We start from the raw sequence: 19,253 nt of genomic DNA on the forward strand, positions 1-19,253 counted from the left end.
GGGGGGGATGGGACTAAAATTTCCAATCCTCTAATTAAGTTATGAGGTTGGTTCCAGCAGCAATCAGCACCCACTTAAAGTGCTTTCTCAAAGTCACCTTACGAATGTAACAAAAGACAGCTTTATCACTCTCAACTCTGAGGAAATCCCGAGTTTTTGGAGCCCTGAGTCAGAAACCACGAACAAAAACTAAATATATATTTATTGTAAATCACAGTATCACAAGAGTGTTATATACACATATATACATGTATATATGTGTATATATATATATACACACATGCACACATATACATACTATGTGTATATATATATATATATATATATCCATTTGAAAAGTAAGGTTTGAACAGAACTTAATTAAGTCATTTCTTTTAAGGAGAAACCAAACCAAATCAAGGGATTCAGATCAAGAAGGTGGAATAGGAGAACCTGGAGCTCACCTCCCCCATGAACGCATCAAAAACACATCTACATATGGAGAGACTCCTGCTGAAAACTAACTTCAGACTGGCAGAAAAACTTTTATACAAGTAGGACTGTAAGAAATATTCACACAGAATGTGGTATGAAGAGAAGAGAAACATGGTGTCAGGATTGTGCCCATGGGAGGGGCTATGGAATAAGAGGAGAATTACACGGGTGGAGATCCCCCCCGGGGGAGTGATCAGTTTGAACCATACACTGGACACTCCAGCCCTAGGGTCCAACACCAGTAAGATGATTCCCTTAGCTGGTTAGAAAACCAGTGGGACTAATAGGATGGCTATAAGTAACCTAGACTCTGTCTGTGAAAGATACGCACACACTTGCTAACTCCTGAAACAAGGCAGAGAAAATAGACTGAAACTGAGCAGGACTCAAGGCTGTTTTCCAAAACCTCTCTGAAATGTATTTCTGCTTAGTCAGTCCCCTGCTCCAGCCTCTTATGTTTCTCAAGCAGCGTATCGGAAGTGGTCTTGGACTATGAGGCTGAGCCCACCACGGCCTGCCCAGACCCACCAAGTGCCTGCAACAGCCCTCCTTGCTCTGTGATGCAGCTCCCCACTACTGGCAAGGAATGATACTGTGTAAGACTGAATCAGGCAGAAATAGACAATCTGAACATGCTGATCACTGGTGGAGAAATTGAGTTAGGAATCAAAAAACTCCAAACAAAAGTCCAGGACCAGATAGCTTCTTAGAGGATGTCTACCAAACATATAAAAAAGAGCTAAAATCTATACTTCTCAAACTATTTCAAAAAATTGAAGTGTATGGAATCAAGTTGACTCTACAGGGCCAGCATTACCCTGATAGTTAAGCCAGACAAAGATACAATAACAAAAGAAAATTACAGACCGATACCTCTGATGAAAATAGACACAATAACCTTAAATAAAATATTAGCAAACTGAATTCATGATCATGTGGAATCTATTTCAGGGATGCAAGTATTGTTCAATATCCATAGATCAATGTGATATACCTCATTCATAAAAAAGAATTAAAATCATATAATCATTTCAATAGACAAAGGAAAAGCATTTGACAAAAGTCCAACACTGATTCCATAAAATCTCTCATCAAAATTAGTATAGAGGGGACATGTCTCAACATGATAAAGGTGGTTTATAACAAACCTACAGCTAACATCATATTCAACCATGGAAAAAATTCAGGTTTTCTTCAAAAATCAGGAATAATACCATTACTCCCAGCACTTCTATCTGACTTAGTGTTGCAAATCCTAGTCACAGCATTCAGCCAAGAAAAAGAAGTAAAAGCCATTCAAATCAGAAGGGAAGAATTGAATCTGTCACTATATGTAGATGTCATGATACTATATAAAGATAACTCTAACTTCTCTACCAAGAAAATTCTCAGAATTAATAAATTCACTCAAGTTGCAGGATATACAATTAATATAAAGAAATGTATTGCTTTTTTCTATACACTAATCATGAACTATCAAAAGGAAACCAAGAAAACAATCCATTTTTTGGGTTGCATGAAAATTGCATGAAATAGAATAGAATTCTTAGAAATAAATTTAACCAAGAAGGTAAAAACCTATACTCTGAACATTATAAAACACTGATGAGGGAGTTTAAGATGAAACAAGGAAATAGCACAATATCTTAAGTTCATGAATTGGAAGAATTATTGTTAAAATGTCTATGCTACTCAAAGCAATCTATAGATTTAGTGCAGTCCCCTTTTTTGATAGGGATTGAATTGAATGTCATTACCCATGACGTTTTACACAGAACTAGAATAAATAATCCTAAATTTTACATGGAACCACAAAAGACTTAGAATTACTAAATCAACTTTGAGGAAAAAAAAGAACAAAACTGGAGATATCACAGTCCTTGATGTCACAGAATATTACAATGCAAAAGTAATCAAAACAGTCTCATACCATCACAAAAATTGGACATAAATCAGTGAAACAGAACAGAGAGCCTAGGAATAAACACCTGAATTTATGGTCAATTAACCTGCGAATAAGTAGTCAAGAATATAAAATAGAGAAAAGGCAGTAACCTCAATAAGTGTTTCTGGGTAAATTGAAAAACTATATGTAAAAAATGACATTAGAACATTTTATCACAGTATATACAATAAACTCAAATTAGATTAAAGACTTGAATGTAAGATCTAAAATCATAAAAATCTTAGAAAATAACAGTCAGAACACTTTCATATAAATCATAGCAATATATTTTTGCATCTGTTCCCAAAGCAAAAGAAACAAAAGCGAACAAACCAAAACAAAAGCCAAATGGGACCAATTAAACAAAACTTTTCACACAGCAAAGGGAAATGTTTCCAAAATGAAAAGACAGCTTAGTGTTTTTTGGGAGACACTATTTGCAAATGATACAACCAATGAGGGGTTAATACACAAAATATATAATCAGCTAGTACAGCTCAGTATCAGAACAAACAAACCCCAATTTTTAAAAATGGGCAAAGAATCTGAATAAACTTTTTTTTTTCAAACAAGGTATATAGATGACCAACAGGCACATGAATATATTTTCAAAATTGCTAGTCATCAGAGAAATGAAAATCAAAACCACAATAAGACATAATCTCATGCCTACCATAATGACTACTATCATAAAGTCTGAAAGTATCAAATGTTGAAGAGGATGTGGAGGAAAGGGAACCCTAGCACAGTGTTGGTGGAAATGTAAGTTGGTATAGTACGGTGGTTCCTCATAAAATTAAAAATAGAGCTACCATATTATCTAGCAGTTCCACATCTGGGTATATATTGGAAGAAAATGAAAACACTAGCTTAAACATGGACCCCAATGTTAATAGCAGCATTACTTACAGTAGCCAGTATAAGGAAGCAATCTAAGAATCCACAAATAAATGAATGGTGTGTGATATATATGTACATATATCCATATATATAATGCTATTTTGATTACTGAGCTTTGTAGAATCTTGTGAAGTCAAGGAATGTGATACCTATAGTTTTGTTCTTTTTTTCTCGAGTGCTGTGGCAATTCTGGGTGTTTTGTATATATCTATATATACATGCACATACACAAAACCGAATATTACTCAGCCATAAACGAAGAAAGAAATTTTGCCATTTAAAACAACATCAATGGACTCAGACGGTATTCTGTTTAATAAAACAAATCAGAAAGAGAAAGGCAAATACTGTGTTATCACTTATAGGTAGAATCTAAAAATTAAAACACGCAGATGAATATAACAAAAATAGACATAAATTTTATGTCTATTTAAATTTTATGTCTGTGTCTATGTCTACATAGATACAGGGAACACACTAGTGGTTACCAGTGGGAAGGCGGGTTGGGCAAGACAGAGGAAGGGGATTAAGAGGTATAAGCTACTTATTTATTATAAAATAAATAAGCTACAAGGATATGTTGTACATCACAAGAATGTCATTATTTTGTAATAAATTTAAATGAATATTTGATTTATTTATAGATTGTATTAATCAATAATATTGGAGAACTATGTTGTACACTTTAAATATTTTAAATCAACTATACTTCAATACAAATAGTAAACCAAAGAAGAAAAAGATTTTCTGAACCATCTACAAATACATGGTACTAAAAACCTATTGAATATAATCATAATCTGAAGATGTGCAATCTTTTTCTTTGGTCTCTATGTCCTCTATAATATTCTTAATTGTAGCTACTGCCTTCCTAAAAATAATCGTTTACTATGTGATCACTAAAATACAAACAAAAAGCTAATGAATGAAACTGAAGAGGAAGTAAAAAGATTTTTTTTATAGTATTAGAGACATGACTACATACAGTTTCAGCCCATTTATTTTCAAACTTGTAGGGAAATTTTCTAGTGACATATTCACTTGGATTACCTTGCAAACTGGTCAGTACTTCCTGGATATTAATAAGGAGTTACTCATATTGTCATAAATTAAACCTTAAGTTACTTCTGGAGCTACTCAGCGATGCTTGTATTATCTAAACCATGAGCCTTGGGTAGGTGGCAAGCTATGTTATAATTAAGGACTTGTTAAAGAAGCATTTCTGCAGAGTGAACTAGAAAGGTGAGGGGCGGGCTTGGGGTGGGTAGTGGGGATTGAGAGAATGGTAATTAAGAGTGAAGACTCTGAGGCCTAAATGCATAATCTCAAATTCCAGTTTTGCTAACATGCAGCTGAGTGACCTTGGGCCAGGCACATGATCTCTGGTCTTCAGTTTACTCATCTCCCTATGGGGGCTACTGTAACTAGGTTCTATCTTGAATGATTATCACTAGAATTACAGGAGTTAATATATGTCAGGTACTTAGCAGAGTGCTTGGTATATATTGTAAATATGTTTGTTTTTATTATATACCTTGTGTGCAATTTTCAATGAAGATAAACTATTATACATTACAATGTATTAATAAATAGGATATATTTTATAACAATGAGAAAAAAATTAGAGACAGTTAAAAAGAATTTAACATTTTAATTAAACCATTTATTTTTGCCATTAAAATAAAAACCTAAAATTAGCAAATGCATTAAAAAAAACACAAACATACATTAAGGACACTAAAAAAACAAATGGCTTATTACTCAAAAGTAATTTACAGGCATTTTTCTTGATTAAATAATTGGAGGAAATATTGACTTTGCAATTCAAACATACTGCTTTCTTAAACTTTGGAATCACATACACTTTATTTAGTGAAAACTTCCAAAGAAAATCTATTTCACAAAGACACTAAAGAAATCAAATATTTGAAATAATCATAAGTATTACTTATTTTGATTGCCATGAACAGATATGAGACATAATGATAGTTCAAAAGAAGAGAAATTTTTATTTAAACATAAGATTAATTCCAAGGATGAAAATCAAGGACTGATTGTTTCTCCTTTGTTTCTCCTTCCTTAGCAAGAGGCATCCATCTATAAACCATTTCATATGGGAGAGAACTGCTGGAGTTTTATCCAGTTAGACATATAGCTGATCCAAGTGGAGACAGGTCAAAAGGCTCATACAATATATGAGTTCTAATTAGGAGCTTTTCCATATTTTCTAAACCAAAACTTCACATTCATTTCATCATCCTCCTTTAGCTGTTAGCCTGGAAAGTCGTCATTTGGAAAGGCCTACTTCCATACGTCAATGCGGAAAGACATCAACAACCTCAGATATGTGGATGATACCACTCTAATGACAGACAGCAAAGAGGAACTAAAGAGACTCTTGATGAGGGTAAAGGAGGAGAGTGAAAGTGCCGGCTTAAGACTTAATATTAATACCATTATGTAAAGTTTAAAAATAAAATAAAATTAAAAAAAAAAAAAAAGAAAACCAGAACACTTTTAAGAGTAAAAAAAAAATAAAAACCTAAGATCATGGCGATCCGGCCCCATTACTGCATGCAAATAGAGGGGGAAAAGGTGAAAACAGTGACAGATTTCCTCTTCTTGGGTGTCAAAGTCACTATGGACGGTGACTGCAGCCATGAAATTAGAAGATGCTTGCTTCTTGGCAGGAAAGCGATGACAAACCTAGACAGTGCGTTGAAAAAACAGACACTATTTTGCTGACAAGAGTCTGTATAGCAAGGCTATGGTTTTCCCAGTGGTCATGTATGGTTGTGATGGCTGGACTGTAAATAAGACAGAATGCCAAAGAATTGATGCCTTCGAACCGTGGTGCTGGAGAAGACTCCTGAAATTCCCTTGGACAGCAAGGAGATTAAACCAGTCCATCTTAAGGGAGATCAACCCTGAATACTGACTGCAAGGACTGATACTAAAGGTGAAGTTTCAGTGTTTAGATCATCAGACATGAATAGACAACTCATTGGAAAAGTCCCCAATGCTGGGAAAGATTGAGGGCAGAAGGTGAAGAGGTGTCAGAGGATGAGATGCCTGGACATCATCACCGATGCAATGAATATGAACTTGGGCAAACTCTAGGAGATGGTGAGGGATAGGGAAGCCTGGTGTGCTGTAGTCCATGGGGTCTCAAGGAGTTGGACGTGACTGGGAGACTGAACAACAACAAAAGTTCCATTCATTACAGAAATCAATTATATGGCTTTTTGTCCACATAGCTACCACTGTCTTGAAACAAATGTCCCCCATAACATCTACTCTCCTGAAACTATGCACCACCTATGTGCTGTGTGCTGAATCACTCAGTTGTGTCTGACTCTTTGCGACCCCATGGACTGCAGCCTGCCAGGCTCCTCTGTCCTTAAGGATTCTCCAGGCACAAAAAACTGAGTGGGTTTCCATCCCCTCCTACAGGGGATCTTCCCAACCCAGGGATTAAACCCAGGTCTCCCACATTGCAGGCAGATGCCTCATTGTCTGAGCCACCAGGGAAGCCCATGCACCACCTATGGTGAATATGATTTTAATTTCCTCTAAGCACTTATGACTTATCTCTTTTTGATATCTTTCCTTAATTTTTTAGAGTTTTTTTTTTCTTAATTAAAGGAATCACTTGCTCTGACTTCAGACTGTACTATAAAGCTACAGTAATCACAACTGTATGGTACTGGCACAAAAAGAAGAAATCTAGATCAACAGAATAGGATAGAAAGCCCAGAGGTAAATCCATGAACCTATGGTCACCTAATCTATAAAAAGGAGGAAAGAATATACAGTGGAGAAATGACACTGCCTTCAGTAAGTGGTGGTGCTAGGAAAATTGGACAGCTACATATAAAGAATTCAATTAGAACACCATGTGAAATTCACTCAGTCGTATCTAACTCTTTGCAATCCTGTGGACTATACAGTCAATGGAATTCTCTAAGCTAGAATACTGGAGTGGGTAGCCTTTCCCTTCTCAGGGGATCTTTCCAACCTAGAGATCGAACCCATATCTCCTGCATTGCAGGCAGATTCTTTACCAGCTGAGCCACAATGGAAGCTTGAACACCACACACAAAAATAAACAGTGAATTAAAGACCAAAACATAGGACTAGGTACTATAAAACACTTAGAGGAAAACATAGAAAGAAGCCCTCTCACATAAATTTTAGCAAGATCTTTATTGATTCACCTCCTAGAGTAATGAAAATGAAACAAAAATAAACCAATGGGACCTAATTATACTTAAAAACTTTTGCAGAGCAAAGGAAGTCATAAATAAAATGAAAAGACAGCCCACAGAATGGGAGAAAATATTTGCAACAATGCAACCAACTGACAAGGTATTCATCTCCAAAATATATAAATAGCTCATGCAGTTCAGTAACAACAACAACCAAATTCCTTTAAAACATTGGAAGATCTGAATAGACATTTCTCCAAAGAAGATATATAGATGACTAAAGCCACATAAAAAGACTCCCAACTCCACAAATTATTAGAGAAATGCAAATTAAAACTACAATGAGGTATCATTTCACATCAGTCAGAATAGTGATCATCAAAAATTTTTTTTTGCTTTTTGTTTTTTTTTTGATTCTCCAGCAAATAAGAAATGCTGGAGAGGAAGTGAAGAAAAGTGAGCCTTCCTACAATGTTGGTGGGGATGCAAATTGGTACAGCCACTATGATATTTTTAATACACAAGTTAGGTCATATCATATGTCACAGTGGTATAGCCACTATGGAGTACATTACTGAGGTTCCTTAAAAAACTGAAAAAAGAGCTCCCATATGGTACTACAATCCCAATCCTGGGAATATAGCCAGAGAAAACCATAATTTGAAAAGATACATGCACCCTAGTGCAGTACTATTTGCAATAGCCAGGACATGGAAGCAACCTAAATGTCCATCAACAGAGGAATGGATAAAAAAAGATGTGGTACATATATACAATGGAGTATTACTAAGTCATGGAAAAGGAGGAAATACTGCCCTTTGTAGGGACATGGATAGACCCAGAGATTGTCATAATGAGTGAAGTGAGATAGAGAAGAATAAATATATGATATCACTTACATGTGAAATCTAAAAAAATTGTACAAATGAACTCATTTATGGAAAAAACAGTGACAAATGTAGAAAAAAACAAACAAACAAACTTATGATTATAAGGAGGAAGGGCTTCCCTGGTTGCACAGATGGTAAAGTCTGCCTGCAATACAGGAGACTCAGGTTCAATCCCTGGGTCAAGAATATCCCCTGGAGAAGGAAATGGTATCCCACCCCAGTATTCTTGCCTGGAAAATCCCATGGATGGAGGAGGCTGGTGGGCCACACTCCATGGGGTTGCAAAGAGTCAGACACAACTGAGTGACTAACACACATAAGGAGGAAGGAGGAGAATGGGTAAATTAGGAGACTGGGATTGAAACATGCACTGCTATACATACAATAGATTACTAATAAGAACCATCTGTACAGAACAAGGAACATGACTTAATATTCTGTAAAGGTTTATATAGGAAAAGAATCTAAAAGAGTGGGTAGGGTATATGTGTAAGTGATTCACCTTGTTGTACAGCAGAAGCTAACACACTACTGTAAATCAACTATACTCCAATGGTTGTTCAGTTGCCAAGTTGTGTCCGACTCTTTGGGACCCCATGGGCTGTAGAGATCCAGGTTTCCCTGTCCTTCACTATCTCCCAGAGTTTGCTCAAACTCATGTCCATTGATGCTATGAGTCACTGATACCATCCAACCATCTCATCCTCTATTACCCGCTTCGCCTCTGGTCCTCAATCTTTCCCAGAATCAGAGTATTCTCCAATCAGTCAATGCTTTGCATCAGGTGGCCAAGTTATTGGAGCTTCATCATCACTGATGATGAAGTTGATTTCCTTTAGGATTTACTGATTTGATCTCTTTGCAGTCCCAAGGACTTTCAAGAGTCTTCTCCAGCACCAGTTCTTTGGCATCAATTCTTAAGTGCTCAGGCTTCTTTATGGTCCAACTTTCACATGCATACATGATGACTGGAAAATCTATAGCTGTGACTATATAGACCTTTGTCAGCAAAATGAAGGCTCTGCTTTTTAATACCCTAAGTTTGCCATAGCTTTCCTTCCAAAAAACAAACATCTTTTAATTTTGTGGCTGCAGTCACTGTCTGTAGTGATTTTGGAGGCCAAGGAAATAAAATCTGTCAGTTTATCCTTTTTTCTCTTCTATTTGCCATGGAGTTATGAGACTAGATGCCATAATACACCAATAAAATTAATTTTAAAAATATATAAAACAAATAGCCAACAAGGACCTACTGTATAGCACAGGGAACTCTGCTCAATATTCTGTAATAACCTAAAAGGGGTAAGAATTTGAAAAAGAATAGATATATAATATATGTATAATTAAATCACTTTGCTGTACACCTGAGATTAACACAACATTGTTAATTAACCATACTGAAATATAAAATAAAAACGTTTTAAAAAGAATTAAAAATTAAAAAATAAAGTTCTTGATGTACACTTCTTAGTTTACATACTATTGCATATTATTAGCAAATGCCTTATATGATAGTTTAAATACTGTAGGTAAAATAATAAAATAACTTTTCCACAAAGAAGTAAATATTAAAGAAGTTAGTAAGTGCATAATTATTGGAATTAAATTAATCCATCTATGTTAATGCCTTACATTTACAAAACTTAAGTTGTTTTTGTTTTTTTTTTTTAATTTCTTCTTACATGTCAGGACTATGCATTCATTTCTAAATTTACACTGAGTACGTGGGACATTTTTTCTACCTAAACAAATTTCCAAGCATATATTAACCAATTAACCAATTTTGTCCAATTCCCTTTTTTTGGTGATTGAATTGTATTTGAGTTCATGTTTTGAGCTCCTTTTAAATATGGATTAAGTAAAGAGTCTGAAGCTAAATAGCATTCTTCAAAACAAGGACCCATTTAGAATGTCCTTTACGGTGATGAATATCTTTAAAAAAACATTTGTCATAAGTGGAATAAATTATTATATTCCATCTTAGAGAAATGTCATGCTGAGGTGATGTTTTAGAAATGAAGTCATTCCTTAGCTATCTTTGCCGAACTCATTTTCAATGACTAAAAGTTAAAAAGTATTCATTCCAGGAATGAGCAAAATTCCTTCAAATAAAATTACTGAACTCGCTCTAGCTGGGAACATGCATTTATTTCAAAATCGATCATAAATGTGTGAGGCCATTTTCTACCTGACAGGAGATAAAAATAGAATAGTGAGCAGAGAACAAATCACACAGGGCATTGCAAGCAGTATTCAGGACTTTTTACTTTTAGCCAGAAGAGAATGGGAAGCTTCTAAAGAACTTGGTAAGGAGAAAGGACATAATCATATATTCATTTAAAAAATGTAAGTCAAGGTGCCGTTTGAAGAACACATTATAAATAGAAAGAGTAGACTGGAGATTAACCAGGAGGAACCAATTTGCAATCATCCAGAAAATAGATGATTGTGTTATGGACCAGCAGAGTAGCAGTGGAATGGAAAGTGGTTTACAGAAAGGGGTAAAGCAAATATGACTTAATGATAATTAGCAGTAGGAGGCAACAAAACAACTCTCAGATTTCTGGCTTGAGAAAATGAGTATTGGTTGTTACTGTTTTACGAGATACCTAGAACTAAAAGAGAAGAAGCTTGGAAGGTATGATGATGGCTCTATTTTAGATATTCTAAATTTGATTTGTTTGCATATAGCAAGTGAAAATGTCCACTATGTTTTGGCTAATCATTTCTATAATTCAAGAAGAGAGACTGGGAAAACACAGATCAAATGTTGTCTGTACAGCTTTGACATGGGGAACAGTCTTGCATAACTCAGTGAAGCCACGATCCATGCTGTGTAGGGCTACCCAAGATGGACAGGTCATAGTGACAAGTTCTGACAAAACATGGTCCATTGGAGAAAAGAATGGTAAACCACTCCAGTATTCCTGCCATGAGTACCTGCATAAACAGCATGAAAAGGCAAAAATATATGACACTGGAAGATAAGCCCCCCAGGTCAGAAGGTGTCCAACATGTACTGGGGCAGAGAAGAGGGCAATTAGTAATAGCTCTAGAAAGAATGAAGTGGCTGGGCCAAACAGAAACAAAACTCACTTGTGGATGTGCCTGATGGTGAAAGTAAAGTCCAATGCTGTAAAGAACACTATTGCAAATTGTCAACATTCCCTGGATCATGGAGAAAGCAGAAGCAAAGGTTTACTGATTCATCAGTTAGTCTAAAATGTCCCTGAGGGGGAGAAATGACAAGATTAGGGAAGTAGGGGAAATAATACAATGAAATTAAGCCCTAAATTTGAAGTTAGGAAGATTTAGAAGAATGAGGAACCCAACTTGGAGGTTTCAGTGAAAAGTTTATTTTGTAGAAGAGACAGACTCTCCTATGTAACTTTATAAGATCTATTTATAAGGCCTTTCACAACTATTTTGTTCCTAAGGACCAACACACCTTGCTACCTTATACAGTCTCTTCTGCCTGTAAGAGACTCTGTAATGTGAATATAAAACATTTGACTTCAGGAGAATGAGAGTGCTTAAAGCCCAGAGGAGGAGAAGGAAATGGCAACCCACTCCAGTATTCTTGCCTGGAGAACCCCAGGGACAGAGGAGCCTGGTGGGCTGCCGTCTATGGGGTCACACAGAGGCGGACACAACTCATGCCACTTAGCAGCAGCAGCAGCAAAGCCCAGAGGAAGCCTCTGGATGGAAAAAAAAAAAAAAAGGAAAAACAAACAAAAAAACCCAAACAAAAACCCCAGAATCTAATAACAAAACAATCCATGAGTTTTTTTTCTTTTATAATTTTTTTTTTCCACCTGGAATGCTTTCACAATGACTCTCTTAACCATTCTTACATGGTTTAACTATTATCATACATGGAATTAAAAGATGCTTAAACCTAGACAGTGTATTAACAAGCAGAGACATCACTGTGCCAACAAAGGCCCATATAGTCAAAGCTATAGTTTTTCCAGTAGTTGTGTATGGATAGGAGAGTTAGACCATAAAGAAAGGTGAGCATCAAAGAATTGATGCTTTTGAACTGCGGTGGCGGAGAAGACGTTTGAGAGTCTTTTTGGCAGCAAATAGATCAAACCAGTCAATCCTAAAGGAAATCAACCCTGAATATTCATTGGAAGGACTGATGCTGAAGCTCCAATACTTTCGCCCCTTGATGCAAAGGTCCCACTCATTCGAAAAGACCTTGATGCTGGGAAAGACTAAGGGCAGAAGGAGAAGGGGGCAACAGAAGATGAGATGTCTGGATGGGATCGTAACTCAGTGGACATGAATTTGGGCAAACTCCAGGAGATAGTGAAGGACAGAAAAGCCTGATGAACTGCAGTCAATTGGGCTTTAAAGAGTCACTGAGTGACTGAACACTGACAGTACATGTGAAATTTTTCTAAACCACTTATTTTTCAGTTGAAAAATCACTATATCTTTAAAATCTATCTCTGGATTTACTGATCTACCCCTCAATCATCGGACACTTAGCACACACTCCTTAGTGCTCTCTTTTGTATTTTTGTCTGTGTCTATAGTTATTCCAGACACCCCAGACACATTATTCCACTGTGTAAATACAGAGAATGTGTTTTATTTTTTTTTAATCTTCTTTTTAAGTCTTCCAACACTGGAAGCACTGAAATTGTTTACTTAGATTAATGTATGCACTACCATCATTTTATTCTCAGTGGTTTGGTAATACAGTTGTTGGGCTGTACCCCCACAGGCCTACAAGGCTGCACTTACCCAGATTTAGCAACAGAGACATTAGTCATTTAATGCAGGGTCCCCAAGCTCTGGGTTGGGAACCTTGTACCTCCTGTCAGATCAGCAGTAGCTTTATGTTAGAAACAAAGGGCACAATATATAAAATGTGCTTGAATCATCCTGAAACCTTCCCTCACCCCCACCCATGAAGAAATTGTCTTCCATGAAACAGGTCCCTGGTGCCAAAAAGTTTGGGGACTGCTGCTTTAGTGGATGGGGGGAGCTTACACATCTGAGTGGGGTCCTAGAGCGATGCCCCACTGTATGCTATGGGCAGTGGGTGGGACAGGATGCCCATCTGCACTCCCTGCAGGCAGGGGAGATTACCCAGTTACAGGGAATTGATGTCAGGTGGGCTCACTAGTTACCAGAGGAACCAGCAGAAGGTCATGCTTCTCACTGCCCGTTTGATAAAAACAATCACCAGCTGGGGTCTTCCCAGGCGGTGCTAGTGGTAAAGAATCCACCTGCCCATGCCGGAGACTCAGGAGACACAGGTTCGATCCCTGGGTTTAGAGGATTCCCCTGGAGGAGGAAATGGAAACCCACTCCAGTATTCTAGACTGGAGAATTCCATGGACAGAAGAGCCTGGTGGGCTGCATGGGGCCACAAAAAGTCAGACACGACTGAACTACTGAGCCCACACATATCACCGGCTGGGGCCTGGGGCAAATATGTAGGAAGACCAGTCATGCACTTGGGGTTTAGGTGAAGCAGGTGCTGGTCAGGCAGGAAACATACAGAGAAGCTGAGGACAGCCATGTTGAGTGGCCTGATCATACACCCCACCCCTACATACCCTGCACAACCCTGACAACTTCGGTCCGCCCCTCCTCCATACCTCTGGGGTCAGGTGAAAGGGGGCACTGCAACCAGATACCACAGACACAGAGAACAGCAGCCAAAGGGTATCAAGGGTAAGACACGTAGTTTGCTCAGAACAGTTATTTGCCAGGATGTGGGCAAATTTTAGAGCCAAGCACTTGCTGGGTCAGTGGGAAGGGAATCAATAGCAGCAGTGCCCTGTCTCTTTTAAGGAAGGTAAGGCCACTCCAGGTTTTCACAAACCCAGTGCTACTCCCGCTGGGTGAGGGAGGCTTGGCTTTAAAAGAAGCACTCCGGTGGCCTAGCCAGGAGTCAGCAGTCACAGTACAGGTCTGCCGCCCCACGTTATGTTGGGTGCCTTTAGGGTTGGACCCATTAGGTCTTTCCAAGCAAACAGACAAAAAAAGTTAATTCCATGAGCTGGACTTGTGTACTGGGAAGCCAGCCTATTCCACTCCACACAGCAGAGCCCAGGGGGCTCAGTGGCAGTCAGTTATGTTTACTGACAGATATGGTAAAGGGCGATACACTATAGGCCACACATTTTATCACTTATACCCAATTGTCACCCAAGCATTGTACATGCGCTTTTAGTCGCAACTTAAAGCAAGCAATGTCACATACCATGAGTAGTTACACTCTGTGATAACTTCACTAGATAATTTTCTTTTCCTGGACAAAAGTATCGCTAACAAATACATATAGACCTCAATTAATGAACTAGAATTTAACACCCATCGAAACATAATATTATTCTCTTGAATCCACCAAACACAGCCAATCAAAACTAATTTGCTTGCAAAACAGGTCCAGTGGATTGACCATGTACATGCCTCCAAACTAGCTGAGGGGTAAGTCCTCAGGGGTCTCAGACTGAATACCCGAAAGGCCTCAAGGCCAGGAAAGCCAGGCCAAAGGCATTCCATAAGGCTCTACCTTGGTGGTTTTTCTCTTCTAGAAGTCCCCAAAATATTGAGATGCCGGCATATGCCAGGAGACAGTCTTTTCCAATCCCCTGATAAAGTTGCTCAGAACCCAAGAGTCTCCAATTTCTAGAGGGACCAGAGAGAAAGCAAAAGAAAATGCTTCAATTCTATTCACAGGTAGAGTTTACCAAACTGCTATAAATCAAAACCAACTTAAGAGGATGGGCTTCTCTATACCTGGAGAACCCAGATCAAAACCAGTCGCATTTCAGAAAAAAACCCATAAAGATGACAACCATAGTCACTGGTTCACTCAGTAACTAATCCTTGTGTTAACTTTGTTATTGTCAGAATGTCCTTTCTAAGAATCTTCTTATAGATGAAGCTCTTTTGTAAAAGCCTCTGAGTTCAATGCTGTGCTGTGCTTAGTTGCTTAGTCATGCCAGAATCTTTGTGACCCTATGGACTGTAGTTCACCAGGCTCCTCGGTCCATGGGGATTGTCCAGGCAAGAATACTGGAGTGGGTTGCCATGCCCTCCTCCAGGGGATCTTCCCAACCCAGAAATTGAACAGGGGTCTCCTGCATTGCTGGCGGATTCTTTACTGGCTCAGCTACCAGGGAAGCCCCTGAGTACAATAGCTTTCTTTCAATGACAGAAAGACTTAAAAAGGCATGGTTAAACATCGGATCACAACATAATTGATTAAAAACAACAATAACAATTGGTTACAAGAACTATGATGTATTAAAATCCTACCTCTTGAAAACCTTAATCCTAGGCAAAAACCAAGGAGCAAGTAGTTGTGCATTTCCTGATTGAAAAACATAATGCTTCAGGCTTGTTCTGTCCTAAGCAGGCATAGGCAGGTAAAGTGAGACCCCGCTCAGCAATTAATATTTCAACATGTGTGTGAGCTTAGTTCTCAGTCTTAGTTCTCAAACATGACTCTTTTCAGCCCCATGGACTGTAGCCCTTCAGGCTCCTATGTCCATGGCATTCTTCAAGCAAGAAGTGCATTGCCATTTCCTTCTCCAGGGGAACTTCCCAATCCTTTGTCTTCTGCATTACAGGTGGATGCTTTACCACTGAGCCATCAAGGAAGCCTCAATATTTCAGTACTGTATCCTATTTGAAATGATCCAGATAGTCATGAATTCTCTTCATTTAACTTCAAGTTACCAAAATCTGGACAGACTCTTTTAGACAGACATAATTGTTTCTATAAAGTTTATTTAAAAGCTCCTTTTTTTTTTTTTTCCTCCTTTACTCTTAGAAATCACAGATTAAAGTTCCAGAGAAGCCAGCTCATTCACATCTCAAAGGCACAAAAGAAATACCAATTCCTTCTAGAAAGCTAGCTTAACCACTTAACAGAAGGCTCTCTTTGACACAATAGCAGAGCCATTAGAAGCCACTGTTCTCCAGGTCTCCTGGCAGCCTCCGTTAACCAAGGCCAGCCACCACAGGGCACCCCAGACTTCCCACACTTGTAGATAGCCATCCCAGGATTTCCCCCACAACTTTCGGGATCACCCCTAAAACTTTGGGGCCCCACTCACTAGCGGACAGAACCTGCAATTTTCCATTCCCAGCCTGTATTTCCCCACCTCTCTACACTCGTGGGGCTTCCCTTGGCGTCCTGACTGCTACGCCAATTGTTAGGCTGCACCCTGCAGACCTACAAGGCCTGTACTGGCCCCGATTTGAGACTGAAAAAGAGCCTCAGAGTCAGCAACACAGACATCAATGGTTTAAAGAATGGGGGAACTTACACATCTTAAGTTTCCCTGATAGCTCAGTTGGTAAAGAATCCGCCTGCAATGAGGGAGAACTTGGTTGGATTCCTGGGTCAGGAAGATCCGCTGGAGAAGGGATAGGCTACCCACGCCAGTATTCTTGGGCTTCCCTGGTGGCTCAGCTGGTAAAAAATCTTCCTGTAATGCGGGAGACCTGAGTTCGATCCCTGGGTTGGGAAGAACCCCTGGCGAAGGGAAAGGCTACCCACTCCAGTATTCTGGCCTGGGGTGGACTGTATAGTCCATGGGTTGCAGAGAGTCAGACACGACTGAACGACTTTCACTCTCACACATCTGAAACAGAGTCCTAGAGCGACACCCGACTGTGCGCTGTGGACTGCAGGCAGGATGCAGTAGTCACCTTCACTCCCTGGGTCAGTGGGTAGGGGGAGGTTACCAGTTAGAGGGGAATTAATGTCACGTGAGCTCTTTAGTTACCAGGGAAACCAGCAGAGGCTGGGGCAGCTCACTGCCCCTTTGATTAGAATAAGCACCAGCCTGGGTCTGGGGCAATTATGCAGAAAAGTCCGTCTTGTGCTTAGCATTTAGCTGAAGTAGGCACTGGTCGGGCAGCGGATGGAGCAAGAGAGCTGGTGAACAGCCATCTTGATTGGTCTGACTACACAGAAAGGATGAAGTCAAAACACATGGTGTCCTGTGTGATGACGTTATGTAAACAACTGTGTGAGCACACCACCACTGAGAATAGTAGCGATGAGGTTTCCTTATCATCTAAATTCCAAGAGGTGGGTAGAGCATGTGAAGCATAACAAAATTATTTTTTAACTGAAATCAATATATGAAAAATACATACTAATCTATCACCAGATACTGGTGTTCAGGGAAATGTAGGTTAAAAATGTTTGATGAGGAATCTGGAAAAGAAAATTCTAAATAAAAGCCAGGATTGTTAAGGGTTTAAAGATTATCCAATCCAGTATTTCCCATCGCAGTGCTCTCAGTTCTGTTCAGTTCAGTTCAGTTGCTCAGTCGTGTCTGACTCTTTGCGACCCCATGAATCACAGCACGCCAGGCTTCCCTGTCCATCACCAACTCCCGGAGTTCACTCAAACTCACATCCATCAAGTCTGTAATGCCATCCATCTAGCCATCTCATCCTCTGTCATCCCCCTTTTCTCTTTCCCCCAATCCCTCCCAGCATCAGAGTCTTTTCCAATGAGTTAGCTCTTCGCATGAGGTGGCCAAAGTACTGGAGTTACAGCTTTAGCATCATTCCTTCCAAAGAACACCCAAGGCTGATCTCCTTTAGAATGGACTGGTTGGATCTCCTTGCCATCCAAGGGACTCTCAAGAGTCTTCTCCAACACCACAATTCAAAAGCATCAATTCTTCGGCACTCAGCTTTCATTATAGTCCAACTCTCACATCCACACATGACCACTGAAAAAACCATAGCCTTGACTAGACGAACCTTTGTTGGCAAAGTAATGTCTCTGCTTTTCAGTATGCTATCTAGGTTGGTCATAACTTTCCCCCAAGGAATGAGCGTCTTTTAATTTCATGGCTGCAGTCACCATCTGCAGTGATTTTGGAGCCCCAGAAAATAAAGTCTGACACTGTTTCCCCTGTTTCCCCATCTATTTCCCATGAAGTGATGGGACCAGATGCCATGATCTTCGTTTTCTGAATGTTGAGCTTTAAGTCAACTTTTTCACTCTCCTCTTTCACTTTCATGAAGAGGCACTAATGCAAACAATTTCCATTTAGTATTAATATGTTTCATTGCCCACAGGGATTCACCAGTATTTATTTGAATAAGAATCACTGATGTTTCTAAACCTCATTTTATAGAGGCTGGAAAGTTAAATGACTTGCCCAAGGTCACATACTTTTGTGACAGAGCTTAGAATAAAACATGGGTATCCTGAGTTATAATTCATAGTTCTTAATATTTCATGTGCTTTCTTTCTGTCATTTATTACCACTACTTTATGGTTTGAGTCCCTTAACCTTATGTGATAACTTACTTGTTCCTTACCAATGTAATTCCTATGACTGCTTCTGATGGGGACTTGGGAGTGGGTAAATAAACAGGTAAATGTTAACACTTTCTATGTAGACTTAGATAATTTATGATAGGAAGAAAATAGTCTCTCTCTAAGAACATGCAAATCCATGGATATAGGTTTAAATTACAGATGCAGCAACTCTTCTTAGAGAAAAACTGAGATCTATTCAGAGTAGTATATCCAAAATGGAAAAGAGATTTTAAAATAGTAGTTGAAAGATCTAAGGATATCCAAACTGAAGAAGAAATAATTTGGAAGGACTGTAATAAAATGGCTTAAAATTATCAGGACTTTTACAGGATCCTTGGAATTTCCAAATTTTGATGAGTTTTGATACCGAGAGTGTGGGTTTGAAATTAGCCTTTATTTACTTAGAGGACAGAATTAAGATCATAAAGTGGAAGCTACAAGGAAAAAAAAAAAAAAATGGCAGATGCCCTTGGATCATATCTTTATAGAACTGCCTCCAAAATACAATG

The 19,253-nt window shown here is 38.7% G+C and overlaps 1 long non-coding RNA gene across 5 annotated transcripts in view; it reads right to left on the bottom strand.

Annotated features, from left to right (window-relative positions):
• LOC147356951 (uncharacterized) overlaps positions 1 to 17,237 on the bottom strand; it is a 40,218-nt gene extending 22,981 nt beyond the window's left edge. The window contains exons 1-2 of one of the 5 annotated variants that reach the window (XR_015142840.1): positions 16,721 to 17,237; positions 15,705 to 15,796 (exon numbers count right to left, since the gene is read on the bottom strand). This is a non-coding gene — a long non-coding RNA (uncharacterized LOC147356951). Of the gene's footprint in view, positions 1 to 14,955; positions 15,072 to 15,704; positions 15,797 to 16,720 lie in introns of those variants that run through there. The other 4 variants (XR_015142837.1, XR_015142836.1, XR_015142838.1 and 1 more) reach the window with 4 other exon arrangements.
• Positions 17,238 to 19,253: the final 2,016 nt, after the last annotated feature.

The sequence above is a fragment of the Bos grunniens genome, chromosome 16 (genome assembly GCF_055505025.1).
Source record: "Bos grunniens cultivar Pamir isolate PY7600 chromosome 16, Bosgru_T2T1.0, whole genome shotgun sequence".
In the NCBI taxonomy this organism is placed as follows: Eukaryota; Metazoa; Chordata; class Mammalia; order Artiodactyla; family Bovidae; genus Bos; species Bos grunniens.